The 13073-nt window shown below is 42.2% G+C and overlaps 1 long non-coding RNA gene across 2 annotated transcripts in view; it reads right to left on the bottom strand.

Annotated features, from left to right (window-relative positions):
• Positions 1-5135: 5135 nt before the first annotated feature.
• Positions 5136-13073, bottom strand: part of LOC113603367 (uncharacterized) — a 72814-nt gene continuing 64876 nt past the window's right edge. For both annotated transcript variants that reach the window (XR_008290362.1, XR_008290361.1), the window contains 2 exons: positions 6665-7716; positions 5136-5348 (listed from right to left, as the gene is read on the bottom strand). This is a non-coding gene — a long non-coding RNA (uncharacterized LOC113603367). The remainder of the gene's footprint in view (positions 5349-6664; positions 7717-13073) is intronic.

The following is a 13073-nucleotide window of genomic DNA, read 5'->3' as shown; positions in this document are numbered from 1 at the left end:
GACCAACTTATTTAGTGTGGGAGAGTGGGACATTTATAAAATACCAGATCTGCTGCCAGACAAGCAGAGTTTTTGAGACTTGAGGTTTTTTATGCAACCAAGCTCACTCATTCCTGCGTGAACCTCCGTTGAGGGCCTTCCATGAGTCAGATGCTGTTAGTCACTGGGGATGAAGCAGGGGTAAAACAGAAAAATTCCCGTTGTCATGGGACTCCTCTTCCATGACAGCTCCATGCTGTCATTTCACCTGAAGGTGGGTTCTCTGGAAGACGATAGGGAAGGGTGAGGGGAACAGGAAAGCCACACCAGTGGGGCTGGTCTGATCCCTTGGAGGAAGTGACCTTGAGCACTGCGGCTTTGTACGCATGGGCCTGAGAGCCCAGAGCATACTGGTTACTGGATAAGTTCCCAGCAGGGCAATTTCTGGGTCAAAGAGCATAGTCATTTCAAGGCTTTTGATAATACTGCTAAATTATTCTCCAGAAAGTTTCCTAGATTGCCTTTTTTAAAAAATTTGTTTAAATAATTTTTTAATGTTTATTTATTTTGAGAGAGAGAGAGCAAGTGAGCACAACTGGGGGAGGGGCAGAGAGAGAGAGGGAGAGAGAGACAGCACGAGTGGGGGAGGAGCAGATGGAGAGGGAAGAGGGAGGGAGGGAATCTTAAGGCGGCTTCACACTCACCTCAGAGCCTGACGTGGGGCTTGATCCCAAGACCCTGGGATCATGACCTGAGCTGAAATCAAGAGTCCGATGCTTAACTGACTGAGCCACCCAGGCGCCTCTTTCTTTTTTTTTTTTTTAATTTTTTTTTAACGTTGATTTATTTTTGAGAGAGAGAGTCAGAGCGCGAGCAGCAGAGGGTCAGAGAGAGAGACACACACATAGAATCTGAAGCAGGCTCCAGGCTCCGAGCCATCAGCACAGAGCCCGATGTGGGACTCGAACTCACAAACCATGAGATCATGACCTGAGCTGAAGTCAGACACTCAACCGACTGAGCCCCCCAGGTGCCCCCCAGGAGCCTCTTTCTAAAGAAAGAGGAGAAATGCTAGATGTTTTAGGAGTGCTTCAGAGAGTTTAAAGAGTATGTGTGTACATGGTGGGGCAATGCCTCCTTTCTCAAATGCCATCTCAGAAGGGACAGTTCAAGTCCATTTTCCACTCACGTCAGACCTAAGATTTTAGGAGCTAAACATCCTAGTGGTTGAAACACCAGTCACAAAGCCCCGCGTTTCTATCCCAGCTCTGCCACTCATCAGCTCTGGTGCACCTTTGGACAACTTTGCCTACAGCACTGTGAGCCTCAGTTTTCTCACTCGTAAAATGGTCCTCTAAAATGCTTAGCTTAGAGGGTGGAGTGAGGGTTAAACAAGATGATCCAAACAAGGCACTTTGCAGAGCACCCAACACATGGTAAGTTGCTATGATTTTCATTCTGCAACGTCAGCAGTACACAGGGGTCAGGAGTAGCCCCTAACACAGGGCAGCGTGCTCCCTTGTGGATACAGAGATGATGTGGGCCTGCTCTGTGCCTGCTTCCAGACATCAGATCCATCACTGAAGTTCAAATGTTGCCGGCTAAGGTTTTCTGTGTAAGGTTTCTCACCCAGCTATGAGCTAGCCCAACCTTAAAAGACCCCCACATGATGTGTCTATCTGTATGTGTATGTGTGTGTGTGTGTGTGTGTGTGTGTGTGTGTGTGTGTGTTTTCTCCTAGAAAGGAACAAGGATTTTTCCACACTCCCCTAAGCAAAACCAGCTGAGCAGAGTTAACTCAAACTTCTCAAAAACAATTCACCTCTGCACTTAGACCAGATGCAGAATGTTTCAGCCCTAAAGTATACTTGCGGGCATGTGTCTCTGAACACCCACAAGTGATTTAGAACAGGTCAGAGTGAAATCATCATGGGCCCGAACGAACACATTTCAGCCACCAGACGTGGCAAGTTTTCATTGTTTACTTGCATCTGTTTTTTTTTTTTTTAACCCCAAATGCAGATACGGCCATTATTTTACGTGGAACTCAGATATGAAATGCCATGCCTCTGCTCTCCTCACAAACTTTATATCGTGACATCAACTTCTCACACCTGCTCACATCTCTAATTGTCCCAAGGTCCCTGGACTCAGCAGCCACACCTCAGCAGTTCCTTAAACTTAATATGAAAAAATGCACTCTCCCTCATCCTCCCCCCTACTCTTCCCCACCTCAGGGTGAGGTGTCCACGGCAGGAAACCTTACTCTGGAAAACCCTTCTGAGCTGTCGAATTAATGCAACAGTTCTCAAATACTGATCTGTGAACCAAGTTTTCATGCATCCCTGGTGAGGTAAGATAAACAAGAACAATACAGAGAGGTTTTTGTAACGCTAAATGTATTCCATGTTTAACTCTTAAATCATGTCCTCTTTACTTTTTGTTTTCAAATATTCTTTTACAAAACTTAGTGAAAATAGATGGAGGTTAGTTGTGTCTTTTTTTTTTTTTATATACTCTTATCCTTGGCAAAATAAAAAGTTGGCAAACTTAGGCTCATCAAAATATATTTTGAGATTTTCCTAGTCTCCACGCTACAAAAGTCTGGGAATCTCCTAGAAAAGGAGCCAGCCTGGTGCATGAACCAAAGGAGATGTATGTGAACTGGGTACCTCCTCCTTGCTGGGCTCACACAAGCCATTCATCCCCCCTTGTGACAACACTGTGGTGAGAGTGATGGTATTTTCATGTGACGATTCAGGGAAGTGAGGTCTCTTGCAGGTGAAGTGACTTGCCCAAGACCACACAGCTAGGAAGGGGGAGGGGGAAAAGCTGGGATGTGAACTCAGGCTGCTTGAAACTCCGTCCAGAGTGGCTCCTTCCCCTTACAATGTCTGTTCCCGCATTCCCTCATGCAATGGCAGATTCAGAAAAGCATCTAAAATTGACGTAGGTGCACAGCCTTGTTCAGAAGCCTCTGTAAACAAACACATTCAGAGATCAGAAACAATCCTTCCGTCTACAAACAGAGAGAGAGAGAGAGAGAGAGAGAGAGAAATGTACTACGGTACTCTGTGGTCGATGCACTTTCAACAAACAACGACTGGCTGAAATGATGAAAGTGTTAAGTGCTGAACAGTCAGGGACAAGCTGATTCATAATGCGAAGGGGCAGGGGCGGGTCCTGAGCACATTAACTGCCCTCTTCAGACGCCGAGTCCTCAGGACAGGATCTGGACACGGCAGAGGCTGCCTCATTACCAGACAAATGTAAAGACAGTGACAGTCTAGGGAAAAACAAGAGTGATTAAGGGATGGAAGAATCCATGAGTAAAGATGAAGAAATAATTATACAGCTTAGCTAACTCATAAATCAAGGACAATCATGCCATCTACAAACACCAGAAAGGTGAAAAGAACCAAAGCGAAAGATAGGCTATTTAATGTACATTTAAAGACGAAACAATGGCTGGAACGAAGAGAGTGTTAAAAGCCCAAAGTCAGGGACAAGCGGACTCACTGTGAAAAATCACTTCCCAAGGGGAAGCGGCCAGAACCCCAAGGGGGTAGAGACACAGAGGAGATTGGGCAAAAATGTCAGAAGAGCCCAGAAGAGCCGCAGTGGGGAGCAGCCCCATTCTGGGCCCCGTGGGAAGATGATCTGTGACCTGAGTCTTTTCCCTGCCTCTTCCACACGTTCTCTCCCTCCTCCTTCTCCTCAGGAAGATAGGATGACAATCTGAGGAGGAAAACAGTGTCAACAAATATCACAAGGTGTCATAACACAAGCCCGGCTCAGTTTGATTTGGGCCGTGACAGAGGAGCACTAATTATCCCCAAGAAACCAGTCCCACTGCAGAAGGATCTTGGGGACAGAGCAGGCCCTCACAGCCTTTCCCCTTGAGACCTGTGGGGGATCAGATGACCCAGGCTTATTTATCCAAAACCAGCTGTCCCAAGATTAACGGCCAGCTCAAGGGGTTCCCCATCTCTGCAGGCAGAGAAAGGTGAGATTCGGGCAGACTTTTGGCCTCAAGCAGCCTCTGGAAACTTCTGCCTATGCGTGGTTTTTTTTGTTTTTGTTTTGTGTGTGTGTGTGTGTGTGTGTGTGTGTGTGTGTGTGTGTGTTTTTAGAAACCCCTAAAATTGCCTTAGAAATGCCTGGGCCCTGATACCCAGAAGAGGATAGAAAACCAAGGTCTTTGTCTGCTTTCCACTGGGATCAAACCATTTGGCCCAACCTTTGAAGAGCAGGTCCTTGTCCTGAAATCCCTCAATGAGGAAAACAGGACAGGTGGTATAGGAGGTCAAAGGCTGAAATGTGGATTTGGGGGAGAGTCTAGAACTTGGCGATGTGAAGAGAGCAGGTGAAGGGTAGCTCCTTGTGAATGCACTGAGCCCAGGGTGGGAGGGGAGATGGACAAAAAGCAATAGAGGTGGAAAGACAGAGAAACCCAGTGGAGGTTGTGTTACAAGCCTTCTGGGACCTAATTTCAAGTTTCTTGCATCGTCATGCATATCACTGATGTGCCACAAAGGTTTATCATCACAGCGCAACTAAATAAATATAAAAACAATGGGAAGATAGAAAGACTCAAAGAATAATGAGAGGCCTAGGGCAAGCCACTTGGTATAAGTGATGAGCATACTGAGGGCAGGGAATCTGACTACAGATTCTGGGTGAATTTTCTCCCCATGGAGCTCCAAGCACTTAAAGGACAAATGAGGCCAGCTAAGAAGTTGAGCATTTTAAAATAGTGACAACCCTCATGAGGAGCATTTCAGTGTTTTTTCAATTTCTCTCCTTGGCCTCTTAGTGATTTTTTTTCCCTCATAAAATGGGCAGTCCAAATTTTTAGTCTGACATGCTTCTCAGAACAGCCTGTTGACTTTAAATGAGCCAAAGCGGGGGCGCCAGGGTGGCTCAGTCGGTTAAGTGTCCAACTTCGGCTTAGGTCATGATCTTGGGTTTCGTGAGTTCGAGCCCCTCGTTGGATTCTGTGCTGACAGCTCAGGGCCTGGAGCCTGCTTTGGATTCTGTCTCCCTCTCTCTCTGCCCCTCCTCAACTTGTGCTCTCTCTGTCTCTGTCTCTCCCTCTGCTCCCCCCACCCCCCACCCCCCGCCACCCCACCGGCTCACTCTGTCTCTCAAAAATAAATAAACATTTAAAAAGTTTTGTTTTAATTTAAATGAGCTAAAGGAAAGCAATAGAATACCCTGGTTTGAAACATCGTGTCCAGACATTGATTATGTGACCAATTGGCCCGACTGGAGAGTGGTTGCACCTGGGCTCTCAGGGGCCATCTCTGCATGCTTGCATTCATTCATCAAACCAGCAGTCACCAAGCACAGACTGACCAAACTGGCCTCTGCAGGAGAAACAAAAATACACAGGACGTAAGAAATGGAGGTCCTTGAAGACAGGAGGGGTGTAGTGTTTGTTTTTTTATCCCTCAGTATCTACCCCTAGGAAGAGGGACACTGCAAGCCACTATGAGTCATTTACTAGTTAGTATAAATGAAGGCTCAGAAATAAGGCTAGTGGAAGGGTTTAGAGAGAAAGAGAGAGAGAACAAGAAGACACAGTCTATAGGAAGGAGGGCCATTCTGGGAAGACCAGAGGAACTGAAGACAAGCCATATAACTTGGTTAACTAATTAAACATGTACACCCATGCACGCACACACACACACACACACACACACACACACACACACACACAGAAAACAAAACTTACAAGGCACCTTACTGGAGCTGGGATAAAAGATAGAAGCCCAAACTCACAGGGTTATTGTATGCGTGCGAGTGAACAGGAGGCAGACAAACGTGAACAAATATCTGTAAAACTATGTGACAATTGTTACAATCAAGTTAAAGAAAGGGATAATGGATGCAATTTCTAAATAAACTGTGGATTAGATAATGTATTTGTAGCCAAGTGAAATATCCTGACTTTGACAATTGTATTGCAGCCCTGTAAGAGAAATGTCCTGATCTCAAGAAATATACACTGAAGTATTTCAGGGTTAAAAAAATAGTTTTTCAGGGGCACCTGGGTGACTCAGTCGGTTAAGTGTCCAACTTTGGCTCAGGTCATGAACTCCCAGCTCGTGAGTTGGAGCCCCTTGTCGGGTTCTGTGCTGACAGCTCAGAGTCTGGAGCCTGCTTCAGATTCTGTGTCTCCCTCTCTCTCTGCCCCTCCCCTGCTCATGTTCTGTCTCTCTCTCTCTCAAAAATAAAATAAACATTAAAATTTTTGTAAATATTTTTAATGTTTATTTATTTATTTTGAAGGAGGGGCAAATGAGCCCCAGTGGGGAGGGGCAGAGAGAGAGGGAGAGAGAGAATCCCAAGCAGGCTCCATGCTATCAGCACCAAGCCCCACACAGGGCTCAGTCTCACAACTGCAAGATCATGATCTGAGCCAAAACCAAGAGTCAGACCCTTAACCAACTCAGCCACCCAGGCACCCCTAAAAAAAATTTTTAAGGTGCATATACAACATCTAAAGAGCACAGAGGATGGAAGACTGACCGCAAGGGGTTGAGGAAGAGGAGAGTGGAAAGAGGCTTCAGCAAGGATTTGACAATTGAGTACAGTGTGAAAAACAGAGAAGGGGCTCATGAGAAGAAGGGTTGGAGAGAGGGCATGCCAGGCAAAGGTATGGGTCAGAAGCATGGCTCACCTGGAAACTTTAAAGAATGAGGCCTACTTAGAGTTTCCAATGTGTGAGGAAGAATGTGGATGAACACTCAGATGGGACAAGACTCAGGGGACTCTGGGCTCTGGGTAGGGCAGGCTCTGAAATTGGGAAGTCAAAAGAAATTCCTTGTAGACACAATTCTTATCTGCACACCAACCACTGTCTGTCCTGGGACACAGAGAATATGCATGCAGTGTGTGCACCAAAAGGCTCAAGACCACAATGAAGAAACAGTTTTTAAGATCAGGTCAAATGAACCAAGAAGAGCTCACTACTGGGTTGGGTAAACTCTGTTTCACAAGTGTTTATGAGCAGCTACTCTGCAGGCATTGTGCTGGACCCTTGGGATAGAGAGATGAAAAGATGTGGTCTGCACCCTCAAGGTAGATCACAGGCTGGTAATCAAGATGGGAGAAAGGGGATGTGGATTGACAACCAGCCAGGCCTTCTTCCAGCCTACCGCTGACCTCCAGAGCCTGTGTTTGGCCTTTACTGTGGTTGGTACTCAGGCATCAGTGCATTGGTGTTAGGGATAGAAAAGCCATGAGGTGGCCTTCTAATTTGGATATACTTAGCTACAGTGACAGATCTGTTGGAGGAATATAAAAAAAAATTAAACTGGTCAAGAAAATTAGAGACCAATTTCATTCATTCACACAGATGCAAAAATCCTACAAATTGAGTTCAACAATGTGTACAAAATATAATACATCATGATCAAGCTGGGTTGATCCTAAGAATGCAAGAGTGATTTAACATTGGAAAAGCTATAATGTAATTCACCACATTAATGGATAATAAATGAAACTTTATTATTATCTAAACAAGTGTAGAAAAAAAAACATTGGCTAAAATTCAGCATCAATTCATAATGAAACTTCCTACCTGATAGAGTTTTTTTAACCAAATAATTACAGCAAACGTCATTCTTCAAACATCATTCTTCAAGGTGAAATGTTAGAAGGCCTTTAAAAGTCAGGAACAAGACAAAAATGTCTGCATCAATTCTTCTTTCCAGCATTGTACTTGAGGCCCTATCCAGTGCAATAAGAAAAGAAAAAAAATGTATAAGTTCCAGAAAAGAAAAAACAAGGCTGACATTATTATAGATAATATAGTTACAAATTTACTAGTTCACTAGAAAACACAGAAGACTTTATAGATAAATTGCTGGAATTAATTCTTAAAAGTTTAACAAGGTGGGTGGATAACAGAAATCAATTGCATTTCTAAACACCAGCAATAAAGAGTTAGAAAGCATAGTTTCAAAAGATGTTAACTATAGGGGTGCCTGGTTTGTTCAATCGGTTGGGCATCTGACTCTTGGTTTCAGCTCAGGTCATGATCTCATGGTTTTACGAGTTCAAGCCCCATGTCAGCTTCTGTGCTAGCAGCACGGAGCCTGCTAGGGATTCTCTGTCTCCCTCTCTCTTCCCCTCCCCCGCTCTCACTGTCTCTGTCTCTCTCAAAATAAATAAATAAACTTAAAAAAAATTTAAACATACTGATTATAACAGCAACCAAAATTAAGGTACTTAGAAATAAACATGATGTAAGGTATGGAAGACCTTTATAAAAAAAATTAACTTCAGGGCACATGCACCCCAATGTTTATAGTGGCACTATCAACAATAGCCAAAGTATGGAAAGAGCCCAAATGTCCATCGATGGATGAATGGATAAAGAAGATATGGTATATATATACAATGGAGTATTACTCAGCAATCAAAAAGAATGAAATCTTGCCATTTGCAACTACATGGATATAACTAGAGGGTGTTATGCTAAGCAAAATTAGTCAGAGAAAGACAAATATCATATGACTTCACTCATATGAGAACTTTAAGATACAAAACAGATAAACATAAGGGAAGGGAAGCAAAAATAATATAAAGACAGGGAGGCGGACAAAACATAAGAGACTCTTAAATATGGAGAACAACAGAGAGTTACTGGAGGGATTGTGGGAGGGGGTATGGGCTAAATGGGTAAGAGGCACTAAGGAATCTACTCTTGAAATCACTGTTGCACTATATGCTAACTAACTTGGACATAAATTTAAAAAATAAATTAAATGAAATGGTAAAAAAATTTTTTAAACAAAAATAAAAAAAAATAACTTCATTGAAAGACATTGGATAAGACTTAAGTGAATGGAGAGATGAGCCATATTCATGGATAAAAGTCATAATATGAAAATGACATCAATTCTCTTTCAAGTGATCTGTTGAGTCATCTCAAGTCCTTATCTCAAGAAGAAGTTTGCAAGTAACTTGACAAGCTAATTCTAAAATTTACATAGAAGGGTCGAGTGCTAAGAATAGTCAAGATATCCTTGAACAAAGAATAAGAGGAAGGGATCTTTTCTACTACATATAAAAACATAATATAAAGCCATAGTAAGTAATATAGTGTGGTATAGATACAAAGACAGACATTTTTCAAGGCAATTAAACAAAATACTCCAAAGCAGACCTACAGGTATATGGAAGCTTGATTTATGACAGAGAGGGCACAGCAGACCACCAGAGAAAGGATAAATTATCCATTAAATCGTGCCCACAATTTATTGTTTGTGGGTGCATGGGTGGGGAATGGATCCTATCTCACACCATATCCAAAAATGAATCCTGTGTAAATTAAAGCAAAACATATAAGGCAACACTTCTAAAAATTTTTTAATTTATTTATCTTGAAAGAGACAGAGACAGTGTGAGTGGGGGAGGGACAGAGAGAGAGAGAGAGAGAATCCAAAGCAGGCTCCACGCTGCCAGCGCGGAGCCTGACACAGGGCTTGAACTCACGAAGAGTTCATGTGGGAGATCATGACCTGAGCCGAAACCACGAGTCAGATGCTTAACCAACTGAGCCACCCAGGTGCTCCGACACTTTTAAATTTTTAGAAGAAAACATAGAGTTTCTTTATGAGATCAAGAAAGAGAAGGATTTCTTATACGAGGTATAACAAGGTATAAAATACACTAACCATAAAATAAAAGATGGATATCTTAGACCATATTAAAAATAAGACCTTCTTTCATCAAAATATAGCTTAAAGAAAGTGAGAAGGCAAGCCACAAACTGGGAGAGGATGTCTGTAATGCATATAACTGACCAATGAATCTATAAGAAACTTTTCCTATAGCTGTCTGCATGCTCATTTCCTTGTCTCTTTCAGAACCTTTACTCAAATGTCATGTTCTTAATAAAACCTTCCCTGACCACTGTTTAAAAAATTGCAAGCTCACTACCCGCCCTGGCCCTGCCTATTGTCCTTTCCTGTCTTATTTTTAGCCATAACACTTATCATTACCATACATACTATATATGTGACTAAATAATTTGATTGCCTATCTCCCCTTCTCCCCAGCAGACTATAAACTCTGAAATGAGACCAGGAATTTTGGTCTATTTTGTTCACTGTTGTGTTCCCAGCATATAGAAGAGAGCACATAGCAGGTGCTCGATAAATATGTGTTGACTAAACAAACGCTTACAACTCAATAATAAAAATACCAACAACCCAATATAAAAATCAGCAAAAGGCACAAGGCATTTCAGGAAGAAAAGAAAAAAACACAACTTGTCAATAAACATACAAAAAAATGCTTGAATTTATGAATAATCAGGGAAATGCAAAATAAGACCAAAATGAGATACTATTTTGCACTCACCAGATTGGCAAACATTAAGAATTCTAACAATACTGGAGAAAAAAAAAGGGGGGGAAACAAACCATGGGAGACTCTTAAGGATAGAGAAAAAAACTGAGGGTTTACGGAGGGAGGTGGGTGGGGGATGGGCTAGATGGGGGATGGGGATTAAGGAGGGCACTTGTGATGAGCACTGGGTGTTGTCTGTAAGTGATGAGTCACTGAATTCTACTCCTGAAACCAATGCTGCACTGCATGTTAACTAACAAGAATTTCAATAGAAATTTGAAAAGAAAAAAAAAATTCTGACAATACCAAGTATCAGTAAGGATGAGGAGCACAGGAAACTCTTAATACACCTGCTGATGGAGGTGTAAATGATTTCCCTCTTTTGAAAACAATTTGTAAAGGTGGTTATCTTGTAAAGGTGACCATGTGCCTCGCCTACATCTCAGTTTCTCTGTTCTTAGGTTTATACCCCGGAACACTGCCACTCAAAGTGCAGCCCACAAACCAGTGTCAGTATGTAAAAGATCTGTTATAAGCCATCGTGAGACAAGTACCAAAACTGGAAGTAAGCATTTAGAAAATTTAATAGCAACCTGATGCTGCCACCTTGTATTGATTTTTCAGACATTTTTTTATCACGGTAAAATATACATAACATAAAAACTGACCATTGAAACCATTTTTATGCTACATATAGTTCAGTGGCATTAAGCACATTTACAGTGTGGTCCAACCATCACCACCATCCATCTCTAAAACTTTTTTGATCTTCCCGAACTGCAATTCGATGCCCATTAAACAAGAACTCCTCATTCTCCCCGCCTCCTCAGCTCCTAGCGACCATTCCTACTATGGTCTCTACGAATTTGACTACTCTAGGCACCTCACCCGAGTGGAATCAGAGAGTATTTGTCCTTTTGTGACTGGATTATTTCACTTAACATAATGTCTTCAAGGTTCATCCTGGAGCACGTGTTAGGATTTCCTTCCTTTTTAAGGTTGAACCATACTCCACTGAATTTATACACCTTTCATTTATCCACTCAGCCATCAATGAACACTTGGGATTGTTTCCACCTTTTGTCTATTGTGAATAATTGCCGCACCATGTTTATTGAAAAATGTCTGTTGGATATAATAAAATTTCATTTTCCAAGTAATCACGTTTACGGTATTGTTATGGTATTGTACATAAGTGCCAGTCTGTAACAGACGGGGAAAAAAATTTCAATTTACCCATAGACGGTTCAAGAGACACCACCCCGGAGTAAAGGCTTCCAAACTTTTCTAAAAACCCACAGTAAGAAAATTCTTCACACCACAGCCTGGGACACACAAACATAACTGAAACGGAAGCTTCATGAAGCAATACCTCACATGAAATGCACTAAAGTAGTTATAGCTCTCTTTCACTTAAAAAAAAATCCTGGTTGAATCTATTAAATTGATTTCACAGCCTACTAAAGATCATGAATCTCAGTTGGAAAACCAGTGCTCTTGAGAAATCCTTGCACATATGTATCCAGAGCTATGTGAAAGAATATTCCCAGTAGTATTATTCATAGAAACCAAAAAAAAAAAAAAAAAGAATACAACCCAAACATCCATCAACAGGAAGCTAAACAAATAGTGATATATTCACCTAATAGAATATTACAGGGGCCCAATCAATATTTATTGAATGAATTAATAAACAGCTGTGAAAATGAGATATTTGGATGAATCTTAGAAATACAATGTGGAGTGGACAAAGCAAATCACAGTCAACTCTATATTGAATGAAACCATTTTTTAAAAGCTAAATAAATCAAGCAAAACTAAACACTATGTTGTTCAGGGGTGCACACATGTGATGAAACTATCCTAAAAAAGAAAGGGAATGATAAACACAAAATTCAGGACAGTGGGTACCTCTGAGGGCAGGGGCAGAGGGTGGGACTGAGAAGTGCACAGGTAGCTAACAGAATTGGAAATGTTATTACATTGGGCAGTTTACAAACGTTCATTTTATTCTTATGCTTTGTATCTAGGTATACACCGTATGTATTCTTTTATCTATCAAACATCTTTTGTAGAAATGAAATTGATGGAATTGGAGGACAGAGAATTCCACCTACATGGAGCAAGCCGCCTCTTTCATTGATGCAGCAAAACATCAATAAAATGGGCCCCCTGAGCTTCTTCCAAGACTGTGAGAATATAGCTGACAAGCATCTGAGGGTCAGGTTGGAAAGAACGCGATCAGGACAAGACGCTGGCATGCATCACTTGCCCTTGCAGAGTAACTGCTCCAAGTCGCCTTCCACCCATCCAGCCAACCTCCACCCCTCACTGCTTCCAACAGCCACGGAATGTTCTTCTGCATCCCTGACTGTTGGTTGCTCTTCGAATTCTGGGTTGGAGAGCTCAGGGAGGCAACAGAAGATACAAGTCCCTCAGAGTCAGGGGCCATGTCTTAATGCATGCCCATATCTCTAACTTTCAACCCCACTGTATGTGCAGAGCAGATACCGGGTAGTTGTTTGCTGTATATATGAAAGAAGCACCTGGTGAAGAATAAATGGCCATCGCAAATAAACAAAGGATGCTAAACCCCTTCTGTCATTGCCAATGTATGAGATCACTTCGGGCTGTCCTGACTCACTGTCTACCTATGATCTAGTAATGGGCATGGCTTCCCAAGACATATTTATGAATTGAGGATCTGATAGAGAAGGTAAGATGAGGTC

This window comes from Acinonyx jubatus, chromosome D1 (genome assembly GCF_027475565.1).
Source record: "Acinonyx jubatus isolate Ajub_Pintada_27869175 chromosome D1, VMU_Ajub_asm_v1.0, whole genome shotgun sequence".
Classification (NCBI taxonomy): Eukaryota; Metazoa; Chordata; class Mammalia; order Carnivora; family Felidae; genus Acinonyx; species Acinonyx jubatus.
Note: the sequence above shows the minus strand (reverse complement) of the source record. Positions and strands in the feature narration are given on the sequence as shown.